The sequence below is a fragment of the Hemicordylus capensis genome, chromosome 2 (assembly GCF_027244095.1).
Source record: "Hemicordylus capensis ecotype Gifberg chromosome 2, rHemCap1.1.pri, whole genome shotgun sequence".
NCBI lineage: Eukaryota > Metazoa > Chordata > Lepidosauria > Squamata > Cordylidae > Hemicordylus > Hemicordylus capensis.
Genome location: NC_069658.1, coordinates 61,121,104 through 61,142,324, shown reverse-complemented (window position 1 = coordinate 61,142,324; position 21,221 = coordinate 61,121,104).

The window sequence follows — 21,221 nt, the reverse complement described above, 5'->3', positions numbered from 1 at the left end:
GTGCTGCAGCAATTTCAGTATAATGCAGTTTTAATTCATGTTTCATTAACATAAAGCAATACCAAACTGTATATTCATTATTCGGAGTAAATAATAACTAATTCCCAAACCACTGCATTTCTTCCCATGTTTTGCTATATGTTGCAGTTAGAAGATGCTAGAATCATGCACACACACATTCACAGATTTTCCACATCTGAGGATGCATTTGCATGTACCTGTATGCCCACCATAATGCATACTAGATACTATACAAGCTTCTCATCCATACCTTCAAAACCTTCTATGGCCTTGCTCACCTCTTTCTCTTTCCATTCATTATCTCAACAGCCTGTGACCTTTGCTCATCCCACTTCACCACTGCCAGTTGTCCAAATGTCTTCTGCTCTGTCTTGCTCTTTCAAAAACACCCATCCTTTCTCCCTTGCTCCCCAGAACACTTCCATGATGCTACATCTTTCAAATATCACATTGAAACCCACTTTTTCTGTGAAGCTTTGGCATAATCCCTAGGTTTTCATGCATTAATGTCACGGGCATAGCTAGGGGACACGGGACCCGTGTTCAGCCCTCTCCCCAATGGCCCCTCAGAGTGAGGGAGATAATGACGAAAATAGAGAGGGGTGGACCTGAGGGGCCCTCAGGAGTTGGGGGCCCGGGTTCTTTGAATCCATCCATTCAATTATAGCTACACCCCTGATTAGTGTAACTAAGCCAAAAATATGTGTAGTTGAAATAATTGCATTTTCTTCTTCCTTTTGTCTGTACCCCTCCCATTCTTCTGTTGTCTCCCTTGTGTGGATGGGCATTAGCATGAACACAGATGGCGCTATAATAACTACAGATAAATAGGCAGGTAATTTCTGTTCACATCGATATGCCAACAAAAAGTAGCCACATGGCTCTTTTTCAGCAGTGTGTAAACAACATGGATTTTGGGAAGTAATGGGAAATTTCTCCATTGTGTGTACAATCTTTTTCATTTTGAGCGACACTCTTCCTTATAAAAGTTGTGGATTGGGGAAAGGGAAATCCACCTTATTTCAATAAATTCCTATATATAGCCTGTCGTCTCTAGACATTGATTCCATCTCCAAGTTATACAAAACTCCTTTCCTAAAATGTTAATATTAAATAAATATTAATCTCCAGTCCAAACTGAGGTGATTTATTTTATTTTATTTTATTTTTGCTTTAAAAGCGGGGTGTAAAATTTGTCTTTATCGCACTGTGGCAAATATTTTGGGGAGGGCTTTTATTCAAGTCTGTATTTATATCTAATTATCCATACACATGATATGTTTCCATATACATGTGGCAGGTTCATTATAGGGCTTCATAAAGTCTTGTTTTTGCTCTCCCCACCAATATGCATACATGGCAAGCAGTGTGCCAGAGCAGTTTGAGGAATAGGAGGTCTATGAGTGCTTTCCCCTCCCTTTAATCAAGTCAGTTACATGAGATCTGAAACTCATGTAACTTGACTAAATGAAGAGGGAAGCCTACATGGGGATATGGAAGGCAAGCAGAACCCTCCCTGTCCACATATTGTCGCATTGCAACCTGTGCACATGCCCACATGCATGCGCTAGGGCAGAAAGTGGGGGGATTGAACGCTAGGCACACAGAGAGAAGGATTGTGCCTTATTTTGTTCATAAGGCTGGCTAGGAATAAAATGAACGTGCATTTCTCTTTTTCAGAATTTGCTCTTTCCTATCATCATATGTATTTCTCATCAGCAATTATTCCTTCTGTGAAAGTGGCTAATATGCACAGTCATGGCAATTAGTGTCTACTCTTCTAGCAGAGGTGAGCAATTTTGTCACCTTATTTTTGTCTCCCTTATATAGGAGACAAATTCTGGTAACAGCTCTGGATTTAATAATGGTTTCTGCATAGAGGAGCACCACCATATGAGGTACATCATAATACTTTTATTTCTGTAAAACACCTTTTGAAGTGGAGACATTTATAGCACAGTACATTCTGGTAAGAACAGATGGTACATAAGGTATAAAAGTGAAAGTCCATTCTTAAAAAGCAAAGAAGAAAGAAGAAAGAAATGTCTAAGGGTCGTAGTGACTGTAATTGTCCCCCCCGCCCACATACACAATACTCATAGACTGGTTTGCCTTGCTGGAGAGAAAGAGGGGGACCTGTTCCTCTATTCCCCCTGCCAAAGCTTTATTTAAGGTCATCATGTAGTATAGATACACAATACTGAGACCTCAGAATATCCATTGAATTATAGTCCTAGTAGACCAGGGAAGGAAATGTTTACTGATCATTGCATAGAAGGAAAAACTTTTAAGGGAACATTCAGCAAGAAAAAAATAATCTAGGTTGGATAGCCATGCTCTCTCATGTGGTCTTATGTGATCGTGGTTGATGTGCCCACCTCCATGGTCCCCAAAAGACCAGGTAAGTAAGCACATAAGAACAGCCCTGCTGGATCAGGCCCAAGGCCCATCTAGTCAGCATCCTGTTTCACACAGTGGCCCACCAGATGCTGCTGGAAGCCTGCAGGCAGGAGTTGAGGGCATTCTCTCTCTCCTGCTATTACTCCCGTGCAACTGGTACTCAGAGGCATCCTGCCTTTGATGCTGGAGGTGGTCTATAGTAGGGATGTGCAGAACCAGCATGACGTTTGAAGGTTCGAACCAAACCGAAGGTTCGAACCGAACGTCAAGCCAGTTTGGTCCGAAGGCTCATGGTTGGACTGAAAGACCCCCTGTTTAGTCCGGCCTCGAGCCACCCCCCGACTGTTCAGGGGTGGTCACAATTTTTTTACTTTTAGTCCCTTTGGGGGGCTTCCTCTAGGCCATGCAGGGGTCCGCAAAGGTTTCCCCTCCCACCGCCAGCCTCGGTTATCACCGCCGCGGCCCATTCAGCTGCTTTTTCGGGCCTCTGTATTTTGGCACGGCGGCCATTTTGTCCACAGCTGCACATGCACAAATGGCCTCTGTGAGGCCTGGCATGGCCCAGGGCCTCACTGAGGCCATTTGTGGTTGCACGGCAGCCTTTTAAAAAATGGCCACCGCACATGGGCCAATAGCTTCTGCGAAGCCCTGGGCCATGCCAGGCCTCACAGAGGCCATTTGCACATGTGTGGTGGTGGACAAAAAGGCCACCATGCAAAAATACAGAGGCCAAAAAAAGTGGCCGAACAGGCCACGGCAATGATGACTGAGGACGACGGGTGGAGAGGGAACCTCTGCGCCCCTTCCGTGGCCTAGAGGAAGCTCCCCGAAGGGGCAAAAGGTAAAATAATAAAATTTTAAAAAATTCACAAGCCCCCTTCCCGGACAGGACTAGACCGGGGGTGGGTGGGTGGGTTTCGAAGGGGTGCAGGACCAAACTGGTCTGGTCAAGTTTGAGTTCGCTCCAGATTTAAACCAAACCAGGCCAGCCGGCTCCATGTACATCCCTAGCCTATAGCCCTCCGACTAGTAGCTGTTGATAGACCTCTCCTCCATGAGACCTCATGCTGCTGGACCTCTCAGTGGCATTCGATACCATTGACCATGGTATCCTTCTGGACTGCCTCCCGAGTATGGGAATCGGATGTACTGCTTTGGAGTGGCTCTGGTCCTTTCCTGCAGGAAGGGTCCAGAAGGTGGTGCTGGGGACTATTACTTGGCTCTGTGGCCTTTTGCCTGTGGGGTCCCACAGGGTTCGGTTTTGTTCCCCATGCTGTTCAACCTCTACATGAAACTGCTGGGAAACGTTATCTGGGGACTTGGACTGAGTTGTTAGCAATATGCAGATGACATTCAGCTCTATCTCTCTTTGTCACCTGATCCTAGGGAGGCTGTGGATGTCCTGAATTGGGGCTGGAGGCCATGATCAGTTAGTTGTGGGCTAATAAACTGAGACTGAATCCGAACAAGACTGAGGTAATATTGGTCAGTAGGACAGCCAATAGGAATAACGAGATTCTACCAGTTCTGGATGGGGTTGCGCTGCCCTTGTAGGACCAAGTACACAGCTTGGGGGTATTGCTGGATCCAGCTCTGCTTTTAGAAGCTCAGGTGGAGGCAGTGGCCAGGGGTGCCTTTACATGGCTTCAGCAAGTGCGCCAGCTGCGTCCCTTTCTCAAAAAGGCAGATCTGGCCACAGTTACCCACACCTTAGTCATGTCATGGCTGGATCACTGTAATGTACTCTATGTGGGGCTGCCCTTGAAGAATATTCAGAAACTGCAGCTAGTGCAAAATCTTAGGATTTTATCTGGAGCTGTCCGTTGGGATCACATCACACCTATTTTGAAAGAGCTGCACTGGCTACCAGTTTGTTTCCGGGTCCAAGTCAAGGTGCTAGTTTTGACCTTTAAAGCCCTTAACAGTTTGGGCTCTGGATACCTGAGGGACCGCCTGCAACCAAGGGTTGCTGCCTGCTTGACAAGGTCACCTGAGGGGATTCTGCTCTGGGTGCTGACAATGAGGGAGGCTCAGCTGCCATGCACATGGGACAGGGCCTTCTCTGTTGCTGTCCCCAGACTCTGGAATGCTCTCCCAGGGGCTATTTGCTCCTCAGTCTCCATCATGGCTTTTAGAAAGCATGTGAACACTTGGCTTTTTACCCAGGCTTTTTTGTATTTTGTATGGTTAGTTTATGCATGTTTTTTTTAAAAAAATAAATAATAATTACATCTCTGTTTTTATTTTTTTACTTAATATTTTAATTGTGTAATTTTTATAGTCTTGTTTTCCCCCCTATGTGAACCACCTTGGGATTGTTTTAATAAAATGCAGTATACAGATTTAACAATCAATCAATCAATCAATCAATCAAATCTTGGCTGACATGATGGGACTTGATAGATCAGGGTGGGGGTGTGAGCAGATAGGAGCCATGGTTGCCTGTAGTGGGAAAGTGTCCTTTATTTTTAGTGTGATTTTGGTTTTAATGTGTTCATAGCAGCAAATGTTATACCATTGCTGTCTGTTGTGCTGGAACCGGTTGGCTGATGCCAACAGATGTTAAGTTCCTTCACAGCAGAGTTATTACCTTACACATTTTTTGTAAAGACTCATGACCCGAGATAGGACCTCGGTCTCTAAATAATGAATGGCACTTCCTCTAACCTGCAGAGTTAGGTTCTGCATCTGGGACAGCACTATTACAGTGCTGATTAGGGAGGCCAATCTATGCTACAATCTCCTATAGGTTTTAGACAAGTTTAACACTCATGGGTTCCCCCAAAGAATCCTGGGAACTGTAGTTTGGGAAGGGTGCTGAGAATTCTAGATGAGGCACCCTACCACTTATAGCACTATCAAAGCTGTAGCCTCTCCTGCCTAGGTCCAAGAGTATGGTCTGAAGGCACATGAAACAGCCACCTTGCTGAAGCTTAGCAGGTCTAGGTGTGGTCATTGCCTGGATGGGTGACTACTTAGAAACTCAGGTATGCTGACTTGGGTTCCATGATGGAAGGAAGGTGGGATAGAAAGGTATTAGGCATGTAACAGGTTTTGTCATCACATCACTGATAATTTCTAACATCAGATAGAATGTGAACAACTTTTATATTCCCTGGACCAACAGCTGACCTTTCCCTTAGAAAGAGTGCAAGCTGTTCCAAAAGAGGTGACAATTAGTGACGTGTAAATCGATTCAGGTATATATCAATTTGTACCCAAATCTAGCTGATTCAGGTGATTTGGAGACAGAACATATCACCACTGTGGTCCATTGGCTAGATTTGGGTCCTAAATCAAATTGCGCCAGATTTGAATCAAATTGATTTGAGATTTGGATTCCTCATATTAATTTCCCCAGATTCCCAGCTTTCTATAAAATAAAAAATAAAAAAGCTACGTTCTAGCCCTTGAAAAAGTGGAGTTATGGAGCAAAAATGTGTGGTCATTATTTTTCAAAGTGTTTGGATTCTTTGGTGTATAATAACCTTTCCTCAGTGAATCCCTATGAGGATTCATTGCACACCTTCATTTCTTCTATTCATTTTGACTGTCTTTGGATAGTGTCAGTTGTCAACTGCCATGTGCCAACTACACCCACCTCCCACCCGCAAGGCAGTGGGGTACTACTCAGTTCATGTTCTAGGATTTTTTCCAAGTGTTTATTCTCTTTGGTGTCTAATAACCGTTTCTCATAATGAATCCCAATGAGGATTCATTACATAACCAAGTGTCTAAACACCTCAAAAATTCCTAAAATATAAACTGAGTACCCAGTGGCTTGCAGGTTGTGGGAGGGTAATTGGCACATGGGATGCCACTAATTCCCCACCCCCACCCACAAAGCAGTGGGGTCAAAATGAGCAGAAGAAATGAAGGCCTGTAATGAAACACCACTTCAAAAATTCCGACGACAGTCAAAATTAACAGAAGAAATGAAGATGTGCAATGAATCCTCATAGAGATTCATTTTGAGGATAAATTATTAAACACCAAAGAATCCAAACACTTGAAAAATAGTGAATGCATATTTTGCTCCATAATTCCACTTCTACAAGGGCTAGAGCTTAGACTTTTAAAATTTAAAGCTGGAGGCTTAGGATAGGGTGACTTTGAATCCCCATTATTTCCTATGGCGGAAATATACAAATCAGTCAATACTAAAGAAAATCATTAAAAATCACCCAAGTGCCCCACTGCCTTGAAATTTGGGTGGTAGGTGACACCCATGGGGACCTACCCACTCCCCCAAATCTGGTGCCCCTAGGACCTTTATAAGTGGTCTAAATTGATCCAAATCCAAATCAAATCTGGGGTGATGGGGGGACAGATTCAGACACAAAGCAAATCAGGGGTGATTCAATTTGGGCACAAATCAAATAAAAAAATTGATTTGTGCACATCCCTCATGACAACGGCAATGGTCAGTGAAACTCTGGATCACAGTACCAGGATGGCAGCTGAGATCCTGCAGAATCATATAAATCAATTAATTAATAGAGTAATGGATTGAAGAAATATGCAAATTAGCATGTATTTAAATCCTGCTGCAGCTATAAATGATTACATAAGAGAGAGTAAAGGTGTTCCTTGCACTGTCAAGCACATACTCCTGCATATATTTTAACCTGATTGTGCTAAAACCCCTTTAACTGGATATTTGAAAATTAAACTTGTCATGTTTCTTAGATTCTAAGGCAGTTTTTATTAAGACCCACTTTTAACTGTACTAACAGGTTTTTTTAAAAAAGGTGGCGGTGAGTGGGGAGATCCAACATCTCATAGAGGAAAACAGGAACACTCTTGTGCATTATTTGTTAGCAATTTCTCTGTGTAAACCGCCCTGAGCCATTTTTGGAAGGGTGGTATAGAAATCAAAATAAAATAATAATAATAATAATAATAGCAGCAGTCCTATTCTCATGCCAAGAATCACTGAGTGAAGCTGCCCTCCCTTCCCTGCTATTACACATTCCTGAGGTCTTCACTCTGCCTACTGTATGCTGTGTTTATTTTAGTCCGCAACCACACCTGTCCTACAAAGATTTAAAGCAAAAAGGTTAAAGACAGAATAGAAACACAGAGTTTTGCTATGGTATGTTATAGTTATTCCAAGTAAATATGACTACACATAGGCAGTATTCATGGTGTCTTGGTGTGTATGCATGCATTTGCATGCATGCACATGGGTGACAAGATGCAATTGTCCTCCCACTCAGAGAATGAGCGCCTAGAGACCCAGGGAATTGTGCTGAAACCTGGTAAGTCTAGTTACTTGCATAAAAAAAACTTCAATAAGACCTATCCGAAATAACAGAGAGATTTATTTAACAAGGTCAAAGATACTAGAATATTGGGACTGTCTATGAGGGAAAAGGATCATTCAAGGGTGCATCTATTTTTAGAACATATGTTTTCTTATGGAAAAGTTGTTTGGACATTTCCTCCAACCCATTTTTACCGCAATCTTAATTATAAACTCCCCACATACACTGAAATGCTCCAAGGATTTCTAAGAAAAGGCACTATTTCAAAATGCTACAGATTCTGCTCCCAAACTCACTTCATCAAGGATCACAAATAAAAACACTAAATCTAAACTCTCCAAGGAAGAAAGGGAACATCAATGACACACAGAAATATTTGCAGCCAATCTGATCCACAAGGAACAGTGGAAAAGATCAATAAAGTGAACCCTGAAGATGCAACCTTTCAGGTCTCAAAGCCTGGCAGCTCTTTGTTGGTCCAATAAAAGGTATTGCTTTAATCTCCTGTACTTTGTCCACTAAGGAAAAATTAAAAGTTCAAGGCTCAAGCCCAAGCTATGAGCACTACGTTTCTCATCTGTTTTGTCCCAGCCCCAATAAAGCCATTCTCTCCTTCTTTCTCTCCTTGACAAAGAACAATTGTGCAAGGGACTTTTCAGTTAACCATTTCCTTTCTGGACATGCCTCACACAAGACAACTGGCCTAATCTGTTTCTAGTGGATGTGCAACTTGTTCCACATAAGTCGAAGGGGCTCTGGAGTGGTCTGTGCATCTCCATTCACATCAAAATATACAACCAACCAATTCAATGGAGCCTATGGCAACATGGCTGCATATTCAGATGTGTGTGTGCATTCACATTATTTATTTATTAAAACATTTTTATGCCGCCCAAAACATACGTCTCTGGGCGGTTTACAACACATCTGAATGCATTCACAACTGTATTCACATCTGCCAGTGACTGCTGCTGGTGTCTATCTTATGTTTGTTTTTAGTTTATGAGCCCTTTGGGGACAGGGATCCATTCTGTTGATTGATTGACTGATTGATTGATTTCTTCCCTGCTAACTAGGCAAAGAGGGACCTTTTTAACGTGGTGATTCTATTTATGTAGCAGGGGGAGAGTAACTGGCCCTATCTACCCCCAGTGACTGTTGCTGGTGTCTATCTTATGGTTCTGCTTAGATTGTGAACCCTTTGGGCACAGGGGCCATCTTATTTATTTATTATTTATCTATGTAAACAGCTTTGGAAACTTTTGTCGAAAAGCAGTATATAAATATTTGTTGTTGTTCTCTATGTAAACTGTTTTGGAAACTTTTGTTGAAAAGTGGTATGTAAATATTTGTTGTTGTTGCTGTGGGCAAGAGCAGAGATGTGAAGGCCTGGAGGGTGGAATCAGGAAAAGGTTGTTTCCCCCTTTTTCATGGGGAAAAAGGAAAATAACTGAGCCCCCCCCCCGCCCCCTGCAGTTTTTCCCAGGCCTTCACATCTCTAGGCATGAGTGACCTAGTTCCATACAAAGAGTTCTCGTTCATACGGGATTGAGGCATACTGTATATATATGTTCGAAAAAATTGAAACTGTAGACTGAAATTTAAAAATTAAGGATCATTAGCTTCGGTATCCACAAGGCAAGTATTAAAGCATTCTCAGCATGCTGAAATACTCCATGAGAAATTTGGAAAAATAAACTTCTAAATGTATTGTAGTGATGGGAAGGCTTTGAGAAAGAACCAAGTTTCACTAGAACAACTGCTGGGCAGGTGGGCTTTTCCTAAAAAGGGGGTGGGGGGAGCTCTGGAAGTTCAAATCCAAGACCAATCCAGAGGATTGGGCAGGGTTTTCTGGACCAGCCACCTATTGGAGAAGACAAAACTTTGCTGTGCTGGTCCAGTCTGTCCTAGGAGGGTCCTGAGGAAGCAGCAGGCTGAGCTGCTTTGAGAAGGCCACATCCTGCAAGTCATAAGGACCGGTACAGTAAGATGCATTAGGAAAGTTATTTTTCTTTTCTGTATTACCTGGAATCTGAGTTGCCTAACTTAATGAAAACTCTCTCTTACAATCTGTTTATTTAAAGACACTTGTTCTTATTACACATACCCTTTTCTTTTAACCTAATAATAAATCCTTTGAACAGGGGCATAGCAAAGTTGGTGTGGGCCCAGAGACAAAATTTTAAAATGCCCCCCTCTCACTGAAGCTCAGCTCATGAAGTAAAGAATCTTCAATGAGGCGGAATAGTGGTAACAAAAAGCATATAACCTATGTGCCACAATAGAACATCATCCTAAATTATTTTTTAAAAGGTTTTGTAAGTTGTGGACGATGCAAGTCATTTAATGGTGCTAGAGAAAGACATGCTGTTCTGGTAGCTCCAGGTCTTAACACTCACATCAATTTCGGAGGATGAATACAATGGAAGGAAGCCCAGGCGGGTGTGTGGCTGGGGGAGTCAGTCATGTGATTTGCCTCTGGGGGGGCCCCCAAGGCAGTGGGCCCCCAGACAACTGTCTCCCCTTGCCCTATTATAGTTACGCCCCTGCCTTTGAAGGCTTAGAACTGCTCAGCCTTTTTTGGGAGGGATTTGCCACTTTAACCTCCCCTAGGAATCTTATGTGGAAAGAGTGGTTTGTCCCACATTAAAATGAAGTGGATGGGGGCAGCCTACTGTGAATCTCTTGCAGTCAAGGATTCACTCCAGTAAACTTCCCCGCTCCTCCCCTGGCACAGGTAGGAGTCATGACAGATACTTTCACACAGTGCTAACTCTGGTTCCAACACACTCCTCTAGGTAGGGTCTACATTTTAACACAACACTCCCCAGGAGGCTGGCTTTTGAATGAGCTACACTTCACCCAGGTTATTTCTGGGTCAGCTGAAGCTAGCCCGATTGCAATAGAGTTATCCCTAGCTGACCCGGAAATAAGTTGGGTCATGACAATGCTGTGTGAAAGCAACTTAACTATACATTAACTGTAACTTAATTTAATAAGCATATACAAAGAAGTTGATTTATCAAATCAATTTAGTGAGAAAGATTGCTTTTTCTACAACGGTAGACATAGATCTTACATCTTTAAGTGTATACCTGACATGAACAGAACATGTCAGAACAATGTCAGGCATATTTAACAAACACTGTCAGGGGAATAATTACAATTTTGTAAAAACAAAGCACTCTGCCAAAAATTCTTGGATTTCTGAGCAACTTTGTTAGCATTTCACTCAAAAAACCAGAATGAGATCTGGATTGTAAAGAGAAGTTACTTATAAACAATGGCCCACATGATGCACAAGGCAACGTCGGTGTTCCCACTTGGCTGGTGCTTCTGGGCACATGGAGTCCAGCCCTAGCAGTGCTGTGCAAAAAAAAAAAAGTGCAATTGCACAACTACTTAAAACAGTGTGTTAGCACTTGCATAGCTGAACTTCTATTGTTTCCAATGTAATTAGTGCAGCACAAGTGCAGGCATGCTGTTTTAAGTAGTTGCATAACTTTGCATTTGCACAACAGAAACAGGGTTAGCGTTCACATGTGCAGCAGTTCCAGCCAATCGGGAATGCTGAAGTTGTCTTGCAACTCATGTGAGCCACTGTCCATTGGATTGTTTTGGCTGGAGAATTAAATAAATCCAGTATGGGTGGATGAGAGAACCAAGTAAGACAGCTAATTAATGATGGGTTGTTCAGACAATTGATCTGGATGGGCCCTGCCTATGTGCAGTAAGGGATATGTACACACATGACCCAGTGACCCCCTCATAGCACACTTTCCCACAAACAACTCATACCTGTAGTTGCAAAGGAGCCTCATAATTCACACTATTTAAATAGGAGATTAATGCACTACATATAGGAACATAGGAAGCTGCTTTATACAGAGTCAGACCATTGGTCCATCTAGCTCAGAATTGTCTACACAGACTGGTAGCAGATTCTCCAAGGTTGCAGGCAGGAGTCTCTCTCAGCCCTACAGGTATCTTGGTGATGCCAGGGAGGGAACTTGAAACCTTTTGCATGCAGACGCTCTTCCCAGAGTGGCCCCATCCCCTAAGGGGAATATCTAACAGTGCTCAAATATAGTCTCTCATTCAAATGCAAACCAGGTTATACCCTGCTTAGCAAATTGGACAATTCATGTTTGCTATCACAAGACCAGCTCTCCTCCCAGTTCTCCACACAATTACAATACATACAATCCAGTCTCATGTATTCAACTAAACTTTTTGCTGCGTGGGTCTAACAGACAGAAAAAAGCCAAGAATATCTCATCTACCAGTAAATATAGCTGATACTGGTTTACCAGGAAGGCTTATGGGATGCCACAGCCCACATTTGTAAATGTACTCTTGTTCAGCATACCATTGCCACAGCCAAGTCAAGGGTGAGGTCAAATGTATGAAACCCAGTGAAGGAATTCCATTGATAAATAATAAGAAAAATACTTATTCATCATATTCACTTGTAAAGTAAAAGGTAAAGTTGTGCTGTCGAGTCAGTGTTGACTCCTGGCGACTACAGAGCCATGTGGTTTTCTTTAGTAGAATAAAGGAGGGGTTTACCATTGCCATCTCCCGCGCAGTATGAGATTATGCCTTTCAGCATCTTCCTATATCACTGCTGCCCGATATAGGTGTTTCCCATAGTCTGGGAAACATACCAGCGGGGCTTCGAACCAGCAACCTCTTATTCACTAGGCAAGTTACTTCCCCGCTGCACCATTAGGTGGCTTCAGTTGTACCCTTCCTCAAAAAACTCAACTTGCTATTGCTACTCACACAGCTCTTAAACTGTTTGTACTAATAACATAACCTAGCTCTGAATTATTTTTGGAAGCAGTGATTAACATTGTAGCAGTGCACTTTTGGAAGGACATTGCACAGGTGAGTTCCGCTATGTCTGGATCTTATTCCAGATTAGTGTTGTGCTAGCATAATCCCGTTGTGCTAGCCTAAGGCTGTAGCAAAAGTATGTTGCACAAAAAAGGAACATCTGTCTGAGACTAGACCTTTCTCAAGCATAAGGTGTAGGGATGTGCACGAATCATTTTTTAAAATCTAGCCAATGGACCACAGGGGTGATTTGTACTGTCTCCAAATCGCCTGAATCAGCTCGATTTGGGTACAAGTCAATTTGTACCGAAATTGATTCACACATCCCTAATAAGGTGTTGACAAGTTGTACAACACTTGCTGCTCTAGACTGTGCTGGGTCATCATTGTGCAAGGCTGTTCTGCATCATTATTGCTCAACACTTGTTGCACAATCTTGTAACACAACCTTGCATATGTCCTGGAGAAGGTGTTCCACCAGCAGTTGCACAGCATCATGGAGCACCAGAACTTTGCCCAGTTCTGCAACCTTGTGATGTGTTTTGTTCATTGCGTGAGCAGTGTTAGGATATCAGTCAGTAAGCTTGTCTGTAATTTTAGAATACTATAGAACCACGCATTTCACTCTGAATTCTACTTCTAAATAACACGTTGATTGCCAGCTTAAGCACAGGTGCATCAATGGCTGTTCCTGAACCCTTGGTGAGAATTGAGTTGACTGGGTGCTTGCACTGACACCAGTGCAAGGATCTGTTGGGCACCTGTTGAACTCTAGTATCAGCATATGGAACATAAGGTTAAATCCTATGGGCTGCTGCCTCAGCACAGAAGATCATAAGGTCTGTTTGTAAAGAAATATATTGGTTTCCAACTGTTTGCAGTCTTTAAATAATTACCATACGTGCATCAATCAGAATTTGAACTCTGTTTACTCCACTCCAAATCATGATGTTTTGCCCCTAATCTACTTGTCATTTTATAGAAAGCTTGTTCATCAGCATGTTGACCACTTCTGTCAGCTTGTATTCTCTAGTAATTAGTGCACTTGCCTCTTGCTTCAAAAAACAGAGCTGACGTGTGAAATCAATTTAGATGGCCTCAGACATATTGCTGATGGCCATTTATTCATATCCACAAAACAGGTAAGACATTCAGCATGATTAACAGTCTTTGCAGAAGAGAGGCATGCAGTTATGCAGCTCATTTCTGACGGAACACATATGAGCTCTCAAGGCTGGAACTCTTGCTTCCTAATCCTGCATGTGTGGGGACAAGCGATGGTTGCATAGTGGTAAAGGAAATGCAGTGAGTACTTGTTTCATTTAAAATATTTATTTACGTTTTCATTTAAAAAACATTTCTGCCCCTATTTTCTGTGATCTGTGGCACTCAGTGACTTAACAATCTATTTTATATATCAAAATATAAAAACCATATATAATCCAATAAAAACAACAGAAGGGGGGGGAGGGGAACAGAACAAAAAAACCCAGCAAAAAATAAAACGATTACCATCATAGCAAACTAATATTTTATAGAACAATTTAGAAATATAGCAGTATCTAGCAGCACTCTTATCTCCAACTCAAATGCCTGTCTCAGAGCTGCGTGCGTATTCCCCTATTTACATTCCGCTGTCTTCCTACCAGATGTACCCGAAGTGGCTAAACAACAATTTAAAGCAGTACATTTATTTATTTAAAATATTTATACCCCACTCTTCCAGGACAGTACTACTTAGGGCGGCTCACAAAATCTGTAAAATAAATACATGATTAAAAAAAATATAAAATTAATAGAAATTATCTAAAAAAAACCAAACCTCATTTAAAACCAAATATACAAACAAATGTGCTAAAAAAATTCAAATGAATATTGTAAGTAAGCTTCAACAGACAAAAGGCTTTATCTTCCTACCTCACCAGAAGTCCAAGCGAATAAAATTCTTTTAACCTTATACCAAAAAGAGATGAGGGAAAGAATCAAACAAATAGCTCTAGTGAGGGCATTTCAAAGATCTTTTCTCTCATTGCCACAAACCTTATTTCAGGCATGTGTGGAGGCCAGGTGAGTGACAGCACCACATGCGGGTTGTTGGGGGGAGTGCCACAGCAGCAGGAAGCTGGATCTGCTCATGTACTTTTAAAGGTGCCACTCACTGCCCCCACCTAGCAGTGCCCTCACCAAACTTCAAACCGCCAGACCGGTTCACGACTGGGCTGAAGAGGACTCAACCAGTTTTTGGAACTGAGGTTCGGTCTGCATTTGAACCAGACCATGAACACACACCCCTAATGATACATCACTTCCAATCCCTGTATAACCTCTCCTAGCACTTTCACGTAGGCGTTAAACAGCACAGGAAACATTAGAAACCATGCAGCATCCAACAGAACAGGTCATAGAGGGCTATCAAGGCTTCTGCCCAATAAGCCTGTGGAGTCCAGCATAAGGCAAGCCTCTTGCCACTGAGAAAGGTTCAGCTGGGTGGCACTCTGCACCACAATGGTGATGAAGTTTCCTTGCTGACATAACCACAATGGAAAGACCCTTAACTTGCACTCATTTTAAGTGTGCGGTACTTTAAGAGGCAGGCAGTACTGAACACTGTTTTCTGCAGTGGGGAAGGTTTCTCCTCAGTCAAGTGGAAGGCAAATAACATGTCTCCAGTTGTAGTAAAGGGAGCTGCTGGAAGGAGCAGTCTTGTTCAAGTGCTCTCCCAGCAGTGTTGCTGTCCCTGCTGCGGTTGTCATTCAAGAGGTCTGCAGCCATCTCAGAGGAAATAGTCCCTGCCCCCCAAAAGTTGTGTTTCTTCAACCTTTGTAGCTGGGAGTGATAGTGATGGGAACTGTAGTCCAACAACAACTGGGGACCCAAGGTTGTGAATCCTGTATTTTATCAAATATCCCAGGACCCAGCAATGATATTGCAAGCAGCTTGTGGAACTGAGCCATGGTGTTGCTTAGCACAATTTAAGCCCTGGAGAAGAGAAAAGAGCATAACTCTTTTCAATGAGAAAAGCAAAGCAGCAAGACAAAAAGAAATTAAATACTAGATTTTCTTCTAGAAGCATAGTATGAAACAAGTCGAGAACTAGAAATAACAACACACACACACACATTTTTTTTCTTATGTTGATTTTAAAGTGTGGGAGTGATCTATAACATCCAACCCTCCCCTCATAACACATTCACACTCTTTCGATACCAGTCAATACAGCTTACTTTAAGCCACCTGTTCACAACGTTTAAAAAAAATGTCTCACTAGTTGAAGGAAGACCATTTCAATAAAATATATCCTTAGTACTGAGTAGCTAATGTTGGAAAAATACAAGATAGTTCTTATGTTTCGATTTTATCTGTAGAGCACACATTATAAGTTTGTCAAGTGATTTATGATAGATATCCTATTATAAATGCTTCCCAGCAGGAGCTATTGTTAAAGTTTCTTTGAAGATATACTATAAAGAAGAGACATTGTAAGTAAATGTTGATGTCAAAAATTACAAAACATGGTATTTTTGAAGAATGACTTCTTTCAATATTTTCTACTAAAAGGATGCTTCACTGAAGAAGGCTTTCTACCACCACCAGATCGTGTATGTGTGTGTGTGTGTGTGTGCACGCGCACGCATGCCCATGCTTGTGTGTGCACATGCTGCTGTAAGAATGCAGTGCACACAATAACTACCTCCTGTGATACACCATAAATAACCTCCAACCAACCCTTCATTATGATTGTTTTGTTAAACATGCCTTAGGAGAGAAGTGAATCTTTGCCTATGGACAATCCTACAGCTTTAAACAGCTCACTAGTAATGGTAAACAGGAGAAGGCCGCCATGCCCCCACCCCACAAAAAAATCTCAATGCCAGTTCTGGCCTTGCATTTAGAATTACAGTTACTGCACTTAATAGCATCAAAGGCTGAACTCCTGTATCTCATACAAGATCTTGTAAAATGTTCTTCCTCAGCTTATAGTGACAGTCCTACTTTGTTTAGTTTCCTTAGAGCAGAGAAAGGACTGGAGACTTATGGTGCATAGACTTCAGCTGTTCCTATTTACCACAGAGTCTATAAAAATTAAGTCTCCAAGTGGGTAAGACTATGTTTCCGAGCAGTCTCAAGTGGGCAGAGTAGGGAACATCGGGGATAGATCACAGTCCACATTCAAATGTCCTGGGCTGGGACCAGCATTGTGGCGTATGTAAATCGACCGCTGTGGGGCATCACAGGGCAGAGCACCTGTGGATTAGAGTGATCCCTAGAAAGCCAGGTGGCTGTGCAGGGCAAAAAACCCCAAAACAAACCATGGGTATTAGTTGTGGGGAGACCAGATTGTCAGAGGGAGCGTTTGGTCTCCTGCTTAGTGGCAGTTCCTCGGACTGGGAAAGGTCTTGCTGGGGTAACCTTCCCTGGGGCTTGCAGGGATCTAACAACTGGGCTGGGGGGCAACAGCCCCCCAGCCCGCATGCATGTCTCTGTGAGAAAGATGGTTGCAGGAAGACATGATAGAGGTCCATAAAATCATGCATGGTGTGGAGAAAGTGGATAGAGAGAAATTCTTCTTCCTCTCACATAACGCTAGAACCAGGGGTCATCCCATGAAATTGATTGCCAGGAAATTTAGGAACAGCAAATGGAGGTACCGTTTCACACAACACATAATCAATTTGTGGAATTCTCTGCCACAAGATGTGATGACAGCCAACAAACTGGATGGCTTTAAGAGGGGGTTAGATAACTTCATGGAGGAGAGGTCTATCAACGGCTACTAGTCGGAGGGCTATAGGTCATCTCCAGTCTCAAAGGCAGGATGCCTCTGAGTGAGTACCAGTTGCAGGGGAGTAACAGCAGGAGAGAGGGCATGTCTTCAACTCCTGCCTGTAGGCTTCCAGTGGCATCTGGTGGGCCACTGTGTGAAACAGGATGCTGGACTAGATGAGTCTTGGGTCTGATCTGGGGCACCTCCAAGCCAGGGGGCCAAGGCTGAACATCTGGGGACACACACATGCACAAACACACACACACACACATACACACTGTTTAAGGGACCACTCTATACAGTTGGTGGGAGCATCTACGGGAACCTTAATAATACGGCTGTGCAGGCATCTAGGAAAATCAATGCCCTGCTGACTGATCACACTCTGCATGCAACACTTTAGAAAGGATGCCTTGCTGGGCAGTTGCACTTGATCAGGTGTGCAATTAATGAAAGGGTTCCTTATGCATGTGCCCTTCCCCAGCTGGATACTGTCAAAACGTCTTGTATGGAAACTGCAGCTAAAAGTCCTGCACATCGGACAACATGCTGAAGAGTGCATTGCAAGTTGCTTAAGTAACATAAGCAAATTGACAGATACAGACAGGAGATCTGTGAGGATATGTCTTGTCTCTTTCTTTATATGACTGGATCACAGGAAGGTTTCCACGGAATGGGGTTTCCGTGGGTTTCTGAACGGGGTCAGCACATTGGTATTTCTGCCAAATGACATGGTATCACTCTCCTGGCATGTGTGATCTTTATTGGGGGGGGGATGAGTTGCTTAGTTCTTGGTGTCACCTGGGATCCATATCTTTGTGCACATACTTAAGCAGCCCTTTATTGGTGGAGACCTCACCTGCTGTGCCCGTCTTATCATTTTTGTGCGGATTGACAAGGGGGTACCACAAGATGCAATGGAAAGCGTGATTTCTACAAAGTGGTTTTCTCCCTGTACATGCATTGGAACTTGGGAAGTGGCAACATGGTGTCCCTGTTGCCAGGCAACAGCAGGAATGCAGAGATTGCAGAGGGTGGAGGTGAAGCAACTGATCAGAGAGGCAGCCAGCAAGAAATTTGGCAGGCACAGAGCTGACATGTTTCTGGGCTGGTCTGAGCCACCCTCTTTATGATTCTGGGAGCAGCCACAGCACAAAACCCAGACTACAATGGGGGCATAATTCAGATGACACAATGCTACCTTCAAACCAGAGGTTTTGGCATTGAAACTCACTACAAACCCAAGGTTCAGATTATGGCTTGGGGTCAAAAACCTTGGTTGCTTGGTGCCGAAACTGCAGTTTCACGCATTTGGATGACTACAAATGAACCATTCGGATGAAACTCTGGCATGGTTTCCTCCCATTTGGTATTATGTCCAAAGGCATCCTCTTACAACAAGGAGCACAACCACTGCATCAGATTGGCCCCAAACAGCAACTCCATGGACGTCTACACCCACCTCCCCAGGCTGCTTGTAGTCCAGCTAACCCACAGCCTTCTCTTTCTGATTTGCAGTCTCTGTTCCTAGTCAAAATCAAGCTGCCTCCTATTCTCACATCACTCCTACAGAACACTGTTCTCAGACTTGACCCTAGAGACAAAATGCATGTTCAGGAAAACATCTCCTCCCATCATTTGCTCCTATTCAGGAAAAGTCAATTACCACTGACTATTAGCCAAGCAATCCATTTAACAAAGGATGATCATTGAGAAGCTATAACAATATTTTATGAAGTCATATGCCAGCAATGTCTCTTGATAGAAAATATTGGTCAGATTGGAACATTTTGACCAGTTTGCTGGATTAAACCAGGAAGATTTCACTGTGCATCATAATGGTAAATGCACCAGGGGCTGATGAAATGATCTTAACAAGTACCTTTAAAGGTAAATACAAGCACCTTGAGTTATTCCTGAAAATTCACAGGCGACCAGTGCAGTTACCACAAAATTGATTGATACGTTATCATCTCCACAAATTCATCAGATAAATTCTGGCATTCTGCACCAGCTGCAGTCAATCCTCAAGGTTATGGAAGCATGCCTAAAATTGTCGAGCTGCAAATCCCTCTCCTCTAGGAAGAATTTGTCTTTGGTAGGATACAGTGGCGGGCGGGGGGGGGGGGGCGGTTTACCATTGCCATTTCTCATGCAGTATGAGACGATGTTTTCCAACATCTTCCTATATCACTGCTGCCCGATATAGGTGTTTCCCATTGTCTGCGGGGATTTGAAACGGCAACCATACCAGCGGGGATTCAAACTGGCAACCTCTGGCTTGGTAATCAAGCCATTTCTCCACTAGCAAAGCAATATTACCATGCTTGTTCACACAAGATCTCTTCTCCCTCCCTGCATTCCTTGGAAAACTTGCAAGGGTCAGCTTGATTCTGGTGTGCTACCGTTGTCCAATGGAAGGCATCTGGCAGCCCCGGTGACAGTCCAGTAAACTGCTGCCTAAGGTGTGTTTTTCCTGTTTCTCAGGAGGCTCTTTAACTTTAGACTCTCCTACCTTGCCAGGAAGTAAGTGTGTGTGTGTGTGTGTGTGAGTGAGTGAGTGAGAGAGAGAGTGCTTCTGCATCAGTTCAGTATTGGCATGATACTGCTATTTAATTCAAACAGAGGGAACCTAGGCTTTTCCTCCTAACACCAAATACTTGTCAATGCTCTGCTTCCTTTACTTCCCCAAATTTACTTCCACAGTTCCCCAAATGGGAGGAGGGGGAGAGGCTGCCTGATAACAGCAGAGTCATGTATGTTCCCCAAGTTCTAGATTCAGCATCAGTTTGTTGAACATCATCTACTCATATGTACTGAGTGGTTTCACAAAGATGTTAGAAAGGAGAGAGAGAGAGCGCAAAAGAGTTTGTTAATAGATGGGTGCATGCACCTGGTCCACAACTTTTCCCTGGCAGCTGGCTTACTGGGCAGCAGATGGTGGCAGTCGTGTGAAGCTGCCCTATGTAAACCACTTTGAGAACTTTTGTTGAAAAGTGGTATATAAATATTTGTAGTAGTAGTGAATCAGATTTAGAGATTATTGAGTAGTGGCATCTATCTTATTTTTGAGGTCTATATGCCACTTCCTAGTAGCACTCTCACAGCATTAACAGTTTTAAAAACATATACAAACATGCATTTAAAATCCTCTAACACACATATTAAAACCAAACAAAAACACTACTATACATTATTGCAGCAAACATGCATGTGCTACGAGACAAATCTGAATTAATAGGTATGCATTACAGGAACTCAAACAAACTCAATGGTCTTCTAACGGTAAGCTAAACCATCTCTGAGATATCATGCACCCCACACATGCAGAGCTTTAGTGTTTAAAAATATTAAAATTTCACAAAATTGTCTCAAAATTCTGATAGACTACAACAATGAATGGAACCTTTCCAGCTGTCTTCCTCTGGAACAATCCCATTGACTGACTTTAAAATAACTACGTTGATGTCTATGAGTTGTGAAGCTGAAGACTAAGTATTATCAGTAATTCTAGGTGGTAAGGAGAGACAATTTAACAGCAAATATAATCAATGTATGGAGGAAAATATGCTATTAAAAGCAACAAAAGAAGCTGCAACTGTCAGACAAACATTTAGGTAAGGAAAAAAACTCAATGCAGAGATAAATGCTAGACAGAGACTCAGGCAGATGGACTTAGATTAGCTACATGGGGGCAATCCATTCCAGAATTGTACAGTACTATATTACTTCCTAATCAATATACTGCCAAAAGGCAGCAAACCTACTGACTGCAAGATAGGAGAAATGTGATCTATAAAGCAAGACTGGTCTAAAAGCTCGGATGGCACCATTCAGAACCATCTGCAGTTGATTTAAGTCAACTTTTTACAGTAGCCAGCAGTTGGACGGCAAAGTGCAGACAAGATGGTGCTGTAAACTACAGAAAT